This window comes from Chiloscyllium punctatum, chromosome 23 (genome assembly GCF_047496795.1).
Source record: "Chiloscyllium punctatum isolate Juve2018m chromosome 23, sChiPun1.3, whole genome shotgun sequence".
In the NCBI taxonomy this organism is placed as follows: Eukaryota; Metazoa; Chordata; class Chondrichthyes; order Orectolobiformes; family Hemiscylliidae; genus Chiloscyllium; species Chiloscyllium punctatum.
Genome location: NC_092761.1, coordinates 13850301 through 13859362, shown reverse-complemented (window position 1 = coordinate 13859362; position 9062 = coordinate 13850301). Strand labels below are relative to the sequence as shown.

At 46.1% G+C, this 9062-nt stretch overlaps 1 long non-coding RNA gene across 4 annotated transcripts in view; it reads left to right on the top strand.

Annotated features, from left to right (window-relative positions):
- The first annotated feature begins 364 nt into the window (after positions 1-364).
- The window catches only part of LOC140494026 (uncharacterized), a 124073-nt gene continuing 115375 nt past the window's right edge, over positions 365-9062 (top strand). For 3 of the 4 annotated variants that reach the window (XR_011963841.1, XR_011963843.1, XR_011963840.1), the window contains exons 1-3: positions 365-524; positions 1478-1593; positions 8161-9062. The exon at positions 8161-9062 is cut by the window's right edge and continues 479 nt beyond it. This is a non-coding gene — a long non-coding RNA (uncharacterized lncRNA). The remainder of the gene's footprint in view (positions 525-1477; positions 1594-8160) is intronic. The other variant, XR_011963842.1, reaches the window with a different exon arrangement.

The following is a 9062-nucleotide window of genomic DNA, read 5'->3' as shown; positions in this document are numbered from 1 at the left end:
AGATTTAAACAATCCTGAGATAAACACATGGGTGATTTTGCAATAGTGTAGGGGGACGAGCTGGGAATAATTCACAGGTCGGTTTACACAAGTCGAGTAAGAAACTTATTTTGAAACTCCCAGAACAATTGGTAATTTACATATCTGGCTAGTATGGTTAAATTAAATCGAACAATCTATTTGCATACAAACCACTCAATGATTTCAACTCGACAGAGCATTTATTAATGACTAATATTTCACCCATGATCCTGTGAAGTTATGAATATTCTCTATAAACTCACTGGCAATCTCAGACGCACGCGCAGTTTGGTTTCCATACAGAGCATGCGCAGTGTCACATTGATCAGGTCACTGAGAAAGATAGACATGGAGCTGCTTTCTTCGGCAGCGGCTGCGATCGGATTCAGAGAGTCGCGCTCAGAGCCAGTGTGTGGGAGCCTCGCCGGGAGAAAGGAGCGGAGAGAATTCACAAATCCCGGATAGAGGTTAAAAATAACTCGAAAAAGGCCCTCCAGGCCCGGGTAAGGAGGCGGCGGTCTCTGATCAGGGAAGTGGCCCAGAGTCACGGCCGCCATTTGTTTGAGGGAAGAGGGAGCGCGGGCCTGAGGGCCGCCATCTTGAGAAGGTCAAGGTGCAGGAGGGCGGGGCTCTCGGGGTCTGCAGAACAATCCGAGGAAAGGGAAGCCCCATTGTTATTGATTAATTCCACGAACACAGCGTCACTGGGCGATCCTGCAGGAATATCCTCTCTCAGTCCTGCTGGGATGTTTCACCCCATCAGAACCAGCAGCTCTCCTCCTCTCTCAGCTCCCCTTCTGTCCTTCCTGCAGCATCTGTCCCCTGGAACATTGAGCTGCCTGTCCTGTCCCTCCCTCAGCTGTTGTTTCTGTAATACCTGTGATATCCCAGTCCCACCTTAGATTACTTCACTAAAGACAGGAATGTACCCGATGGATTTTTCTTAACATCAGCAATTGTTTAATACTCACTTACAGGTTTTAATTACATCGTTTTTGAAGCATTTACTTCACACTCAATCATTTGCAATGGTGGGATTTGAACCTGTGTCCAGAGAACACTTGCTGAGTTTCTGGATAAATTGTCACACAATAATGCCACTAGGCCATCACTTCGCCTGCTCACAGTTTGTATATCCCAGTGCAACATGAATCAAAACCCTTTCTTCCTGCACAATTGTTTGACCCAGCACTCTGGTGATGTGACTCGGTACCTCTCCATGTGGTATCCCTCACTGTGTGGGTCTAATTGCTGCCTCTGTCAGCGTCTCTCACTCTTGAAGCTACTCCAGATCATGAGTCAACAGAATTCTCGACTCCAGAGAGATGAGGCAGCACAGGTCAGGAATGGAGACTGGGATTTTCCAGATCTCTGTGGGCTCTGTGCCATTCTATATGTGTAACCCTCAAAGCATGAGTCTAATTTCCCATTCTGCCTATTTCTGTGTCCTCTACAGGTACTCATGGAGTTCCTGACTCAATAGACTTGCCAACTGTTGGTTGGGACGATGGTTGGTCAGCCAGAAAGACAAAGTCAGGGAGGTCAGGAGTCTTCAATAAATCCTGTTGCCAGGTAAGATCATTCCAGTGCACAGAGCAGAAAGTAATAATGGGGACCCAAACATCAGCTAACAAGACATGACATAGGGAAAGTGCTGGAGGGGTAGCACAGTACAGACACAACCCAGGCTCAATCACCACGCCTGCTGCAAGTTTTGTTGTAATGAGACAGCATCAGGACTCCCCAGTTATCAGTCCAGGCCTGTGCTTTCTTAGGGAGCATCAGAACAACTGAGGGGAAAGCAGTCCTCCCACGAGAGGGTGGTAATGCTGCCTGGGATCATTCTGTTCCCTATTCCCTCTCCAGCACTGTATCTATGGTTTGTATTGAGGACCAGTGTCTTCAATCATTCTAACTCCTATAACAGTTCCTATCTCTGTCATCTCCTCCCCTCTCACCAATTATTTCACATATTTGAAACCTCCAGTCCAGATGACCATCCGTATCTCTGTGGCTTGCTTCAGTCTCTACAACGTGCCTTGTCTCGATAGTCTCCTCCTCCAATAACTGGAGACATAGGGTCTGTTTCTGTGCGGCATGACTCTTCGGCCGAGGTATCCTGAATGGAATGAGTTGGAATTGCCTGTGTTTGTCTCATATCCCTTCAAACCTTCTCCTCTCCATGTACCTGCCCAAGTGTCTTTTCCATGTTGTAATTGTACTTGTTTTTCCCATTTCCTCTGGCAGTCCATTCTGTCTTTGCACCATCCTCTGTGGATAATGTTGCCCCCCAGCTCCCTCTTTAAATCCTTGCTCTCTCACCTCACGTTTATGCCTCCTGCTATGGACTCACTTACCCTTGGCAATTCACCTTACTTAGGCCCTACATAGTTTCATAAACTTGTATAAGGTCACCCCATGGCCTCCTCTGCCCAGGAGAAATATTGACAACAATGTTACCAATATCTCCAACTCATGTACTCAATGCTCTGACCAATGAAGACAAGTGTGCCAATTGCCACTTTCAACACCCTGTCACCCTGTGATGCCAGTCCAAGGAACAATGTAACTGCACCCCTTGGTCTCTCCCTTTTCTACAACACTGTCCAGGGCCCAACCATTAACTGTGTTAGTCCTCCCTGGTTTGTCTGAACTAAATCCAACACCTGAATTAAACTCCATCTTTCATTCCTTGGCCCACTGGCCCAGTTGATTACCATCCCCTTCAATAACTATATTCCCTGCCCACTCTTCCACTAATCTTGGTATCCACAAACATACTAACAGGGACTCCTATATTTTCACTCAGATTGTTTATGTAAATGGTGCACAACAGTGGCTCCAGCACCAATCCTTCCAGCACACTGCTGGTCAGAGACCCCAGTCTGAACAACAACCCTCTCCCACCACCCTCTGTCTCCCACTGTCACCCCATTTTGTATCCAGTTGGCTAGCTCTCCCTGATCCCTTGTGATCTATCCCTTACTAACCAATGTATCATGCTACACCCTGATCAAGGGTTTGCGGAAGCCAGAAACAACCTCTGTTGCTCTGCCTTCGTCTATCTTTTTGGTCACATCTTGAGCAAACTCCAGTCAAGTTTGTGAGACATGTTTTCCCATGCACAAAGCCATGCTGGCTCTCCGTAATCAGGCCTTATCTTTCCAAATGCATGTAAGGCCGAGCTATCAGAATGACCTCCAACAACTGACCCGCCCTGATGTCTCGCTCATCAGTCTGTAGTTCCCTGGCTTTCTCTTGCAGCCTTTCTTAATTAATGACACAACATTATAATCATAGTCAGAGATTCCGACCGCAGTGTTTGGTTAAACCTAACCATACTCTAAAACGGATCTCATCCCACCTGCCTGTTCCTGGATCATATCCCTTCAAACCTTTCCTATTCCTGTACTAATCCAAATGTCTTTTAAACATTGTAATTGTCCCCATGTTCACCCCTTCCTTGGGAAGTTCATTTCACACGCAACCCACCCTCTGTGTAACAATGTGCCTCTCGTGTCTTTTTTTATATGTCTCTCCTCTAAACTTAAAAATGTAATGCCTTGTCTTGAAACTCCCCTGTCCATGGGAAAAGACAACTCCCATTAACTCTATCTATCCACCTCATGATTTTATAAACTTCTATGAGGTCATCTGTCAACATTCAGGTTTCAGTGAAAAATACCAACCTATTCAGCCTTTCTTTATACTGAAGCCTTTCGTACCCAGCCACATCCCAGTAAATCTCCTCCCAACCCTCTCCAACTTAATAATATCCTTCCTATACCTGGGCGACCAGAACTGGACACAGTATTCCAGAAGAGGACTCACCAATGGCCTGTATAATCTCTATAAGGCTTCCCAACTCCTATATCCAAAGGACTGAGCAGTGAAAGCAAGTGAGGCAAACACCTTTTTTTAAACTATGTCTCTCCATGTTACAAACTTCAAAGAATTATGTTTCTGAACCCCGGGGTCCCTCTGTTCTACAACACTACCGAAGGTCCTACCATTAATTGTATAAGCCCTGCCCGTGTTTGTTGTACCAAATGCTTTACCTCGCATTTATTCAGATTGAACTCCATCTATAGTTTTTCAGCCACTCACACATTTCATCAGGATCCCTTTGTAATCTCAGAAAACCTTCTTCACTGTCCACAATGCCACCCTCCAGTCTACCAGCCTATCACACATAGCTCTCTATGGTGCAAATATCTCTGCTAGGGGCCCTACAATTTCTTCACCAGCTTCCCACAAAGTCCTGTGATCCATTTGATCAGGTCCTGGGGATTTATCTACCTTTGTGTTTTAAAACCTCCAGCACCTCCTTTTCTATAATGTGGACTCATTTCAAGACATTGAGTCATAGAGATGTACAGCACAGAAACAACTCCTGCATGACGTTTCTAGTCACATTTGCCACAAATTTGCCAATATCCCCCGAAACCTTTGCTATTCATATACCCATCCACATGCCTTTTAAATGTATTTCTATCATTGTTGTGGTTCTGTTCGCCGAGCTGGGAATTTGTCTTGCAAACGTTTCGTCCCCTGTCTAGGTGACATCCTCAGTGCTCGGGAGCCTCCTGTGAAGTGTTTCTGTGCCGTTTCCTCCGGCATTTATAGTGGCCTGTCTCTGCCGCTTCCGGTTGTCAGTTCCAGCTGTCCGCTGTAGTGGCTGTATATTGGATCCAGGTCGATGTGTTTGTTGATAGAGTCTGTGGATGAGTGCCATGCCTCTAAGAATTCCCTGGCTGTTCTCTGTTTGGCTTGCCCGAAAATGGTAGTGTTGTCCCAGTCGAATTCATGTTGCTTGTCATCTGTGTGTGTGGCTACTAAGGATAGCTGGTCGTGTCGTTTCATGGCTAGTTGGTGTTCATCAGCCTCCACTATTTGCTCTGGCAGCTTATTCCATCCGCTCTGCAGGAGCCAGTTGTCCTTTAGACCCCTTTGAAAAGTTTCCGTCGCCTGGGGAAATGACCTTGTCTATTGACCCTGTCGATGCCCATCATGATTTTAAACACCTTTTATCGGTTAACTCCTCAGCTTCCCATGTTCAAGTGAAAACAGTCCCAGCCTATTCAGGCTTTTCCCTGAAGCACAAACCCTCCAACCCTGGCAACATCTTTGGTCATTTCTTCTGATCCCTTTCAGGTTCCACGACATCCTTCCGATGGCATTGAGACCAGAATTGCACACAGTATTCCAATAGTGGTCAGGCCAAACACTGTTTAGTTCCCTGAGCGCCCCAGTCTTTATCCACAGTAAGTTCCAAAGTGAAATATTTGTTTTGGATCTTGTAGTTTCACACATAGTTGCCTTCATTGATCATTAAGGAGACCGGGTTTGTCCCGAGCTCTTCTTTTGCTCTTAATACACGTGTAGAGTCTCTTTGGATTCTCCTTAACTTTCTCTGCCAAAGCGATCTCGTGTCCCCTTTTTACATTCCTGATTTCCACCCTAAGTGTATTCCTACAGCCCCGATGCTCCTGAAGGGATTCCCTTGAGTCAGCCAGTTATATCTGACATGTGACCCCTTTTTTCTTGACCACAGCCTCGAAACTCAGCCAGTGTTTCCTAATTCAGTCAGCATTGAGCTGCACACTAACAGGAACACACTGGCGCTGAACGCTCCTTTTATCTCGGTTTTAAAATATTCCTACTTGCCAGACTTCCCTTTATCTGCAAATAGCCTCCCCTGATCTACTTTAAAAATTCCTGTCTAATACTATCTTGCTCCATTGAATAACTTTAAATTGTGGACCAGGCCTGTCCTTTTCCATCGCTATTTTCAAACTAATACAATTGTGGTAACTTTCCAAAGTGCTCCCCCACTAACACCTCAGTCCCGTTCCTGACCTTGTTTCCCAAGGGGAGGTCAGGTTTAGCCCCATTCTCCAGTTGGGCCACTTACATAATGACTGGGAGTTTTCAGAACACACTTAACAAATTCCTTCCATCCAAATGCTTAACTTAGTAGCAATCCCAGTCCAGGTTTGGAACGGTTCAGATCCCCTATCATTACAACCCTATTATTCTAAGAGATGTCTGAAATCTCCTGACATATTTGCTCCTTCATCTCCCATTGCCTATCGCTGTAGTCCGACCGTAGAAAACTAATGACCAATTTTTATTTCTCAGTTCCACTAATATCGTTTAACTGGGCGATCCTACATGATTCCTCCCTCTCGGTCCTGCTGGGATGTTTCCCCCCAATCAAACCCACCCGCTCTCCTCCTGTTTTCCCTCCTGTTCTATCCTTCCTGTAGTATCTGTCTCCGGAACATTGAGCTGCTGCTCCTGTCGCTCCCTCAGCTGTGTTTCTGTAATATCTATGGGATCCCAATCCCATGTTCCCATCCATGCTCTGGGTTCATCTACCTTATCTGTCTGGCACTTTGCATTGAAATAACTGCAGTTTAATCCACCAGTTTTCCCTGATTGTCTGTTATGTTCTTGCCTGCCTTGTCTACCTATATTGCTCTCTTGAACATCTGTACCAGCCTCAACTTTCTTTCTGGCCTTACGACTCTTTGGGGTTTAAATCCTCTCGAGCAGCTCCAGCAATGTTCCCCACCAGGATGTGGGTCCCCCTCCTGTTCCCAGTTCAGGTGTATTCCCCACCCTGTCAACATGTGCTGACACCTTCAGACATCCAGGGACTTACCCACCAAGGTCCCTGTATTCCTCAGTTCTCCAGGAGGACTGACCATTCATGATGTATATTATTCATTTATTAGACTTCCCACAGTGCATTACCTCACAGTGATCAGAAGTAAACTCTGTCTGCCATTACTCTGCTCAGTTTATCATCTGATCGATATCAGACTGCAGCCTGAGTCCATCCCCCTCACTGTGGACAACACCCTCACCTTTCATGTTATCTGCAAACCTACTAATGATTCCATCTGCTTTGATATCCAAGTTATTAATGCACGTAACAGCCAGCAATGGTTCCTGCACAGATCCCTGTGGTACACCCGCTGGACAATGGCTTTCAATCACAAAACCAACCCTCCAACAATTGCGGACCCAATTTGCCAACTTGCCTTGGATCCCATGGGATCATCCCTTTTGGACCAGCGTTCCATGTGGGACCTTGTCAATTACCTCAATGAACTCCATATAAACCACATCATCTGCACTGCCCTCATCAATAACAGAGGACAGTCATCTAGCAAATCCCGAATGAAATTGCACGGGTATCCGTTTTTGGCGAATACATTGTAGAGGTGTTCTTCTTCCTCTTTTTGCGGTTCTGGTGTACTGCAGTGTGTTGTGGCCCTTTTGAACAGTGTCTTGATGCAACTTCTTTTGTGTGTGTTGGGGTGGTTGCTTTCATAGTTCAGGACTTGGTCTGTGAGTGTGGCTTTCCTGTAAACCTTTGTGGTGAATTCTCCGTTCGGTGTTCTCTGTACCGTCACATCTAGGAATGGGAGTTGGTTGTTCTTTTCTTCCTCTCTCTAGTGAATCGGATTCCTGTGAGTGTGGCGTTGATGATCCGGTGTGTGTTCTCTATTTATTTCTGTGTTTTTAATGATTACAAAGGTGTCATCCCCATATCTGACCCAGCGTTTGGGTTGAATTTGCGGGAAGACTGTTTATTCTAATCTTTGCATTACCGCTTCTGCTATGAGTCCAGAGATGGGTGAGCCCATGGGTGTGCCGTTGATTTGTTCATATATTTGGTTGTTGAATGTGAAGTGTGTTGTGAGGCACAGGTCCAGTAGTTTGAGTATGCCGTCTTTGTTGATAGGTTCCCCGTCTTGTTGTCTGTTCTGTATGTCCAGCAGGTTGGCTATTGTTTCTCTGGCTAGGGTTTTGTCGATAGAGGTGAATAGTGCCGTTACATCGAATGAGTCCATAGTTTCTTCCTTGTCTATGTGTATATTTCTGATGGTGTCCAAGAATTCCTGTGTTGACTGTACAGAGTGTCTGGACCCGCTGATCAGGTGTTTCAGTTTCTGCTGTAGTTCTTTAGCCAGTTTGTGTGATGGTGTCCCTGGTAGTGATACTATGGGTCTGAGTGGGATGTCTGGTTTGTGCACTTTAGGTAGTCCATAGAATCTGAGGGTGTTGATGCTTTCAGTTTTCATTCTCTGTAGGTCAAACCTGGTTATCTGTCCGTTTTTTTTGTAGGTTTCTCAGTGTGTTGTTTATCCTATTGGTGAGCTGCGGGGTGGGGTCAAACTCCACAGATTCCTCAGGGAAAGACAACGAATGAAGACATGCCACGACCCAAAGGACTAGCCAAACTACCATACATCAAGAACATTTCTGAACTGACAGCCAGACTTCTGCGACCACTAGGACTCATAACAGCACACAAACCAACGGCCACTCTCAGACAACAACTCACCAGGACAAAGGACCCGATACCCAACATGAGCAAAACCAATGTCGTGTACAAAATCCCATGCAAGGACTGTACAAAACACTACACAGGACAAACAGGAAGACAGCTAACGATCCGTATACATCAACACCAACTAGCTACGAAATGACGCGACCAGCTATCCTTAGTAGCCACATACGCAGACGACAAGCAACATGAGTTCGACTGGGACAACACTACCATTATAGGGCAAGCCAAACAGAGAACAGCCAGGGAATTCCTAGAGGCATGGCACTCATCCACAGACTCTATCAACAAACACATCGACCTGGACCCAATATACCGGCCACCACAGTGGACAGCTCGAACTGACAACCGGAAGCGGCAGAGACAGGCCACTATAAATGCCGGAGGACAGATCACAGAAGCGCTTCACAGGAGGCTCCCAAGCACTGAGGATGTCACCTAGACAGGAGACGAAACGTCTGCAACACAAATTCCCAGCTCGGCGAACAGAACCACAACAACGAGCACCCGAGCTACAAATCTTCTCCCAAACTTTGAAGCCCTTTAGACTCTACAAAGCTCCGTCATGAACAAGCCACCATCTCTCTATTTCCTTTGCCTTCTTCAGTGTCTGCAACTCTCGCTGTATCTTCCAGTAACGTTCTTTAGTTACTGCAGGTCTGCCTAGCTCCCCAGACAA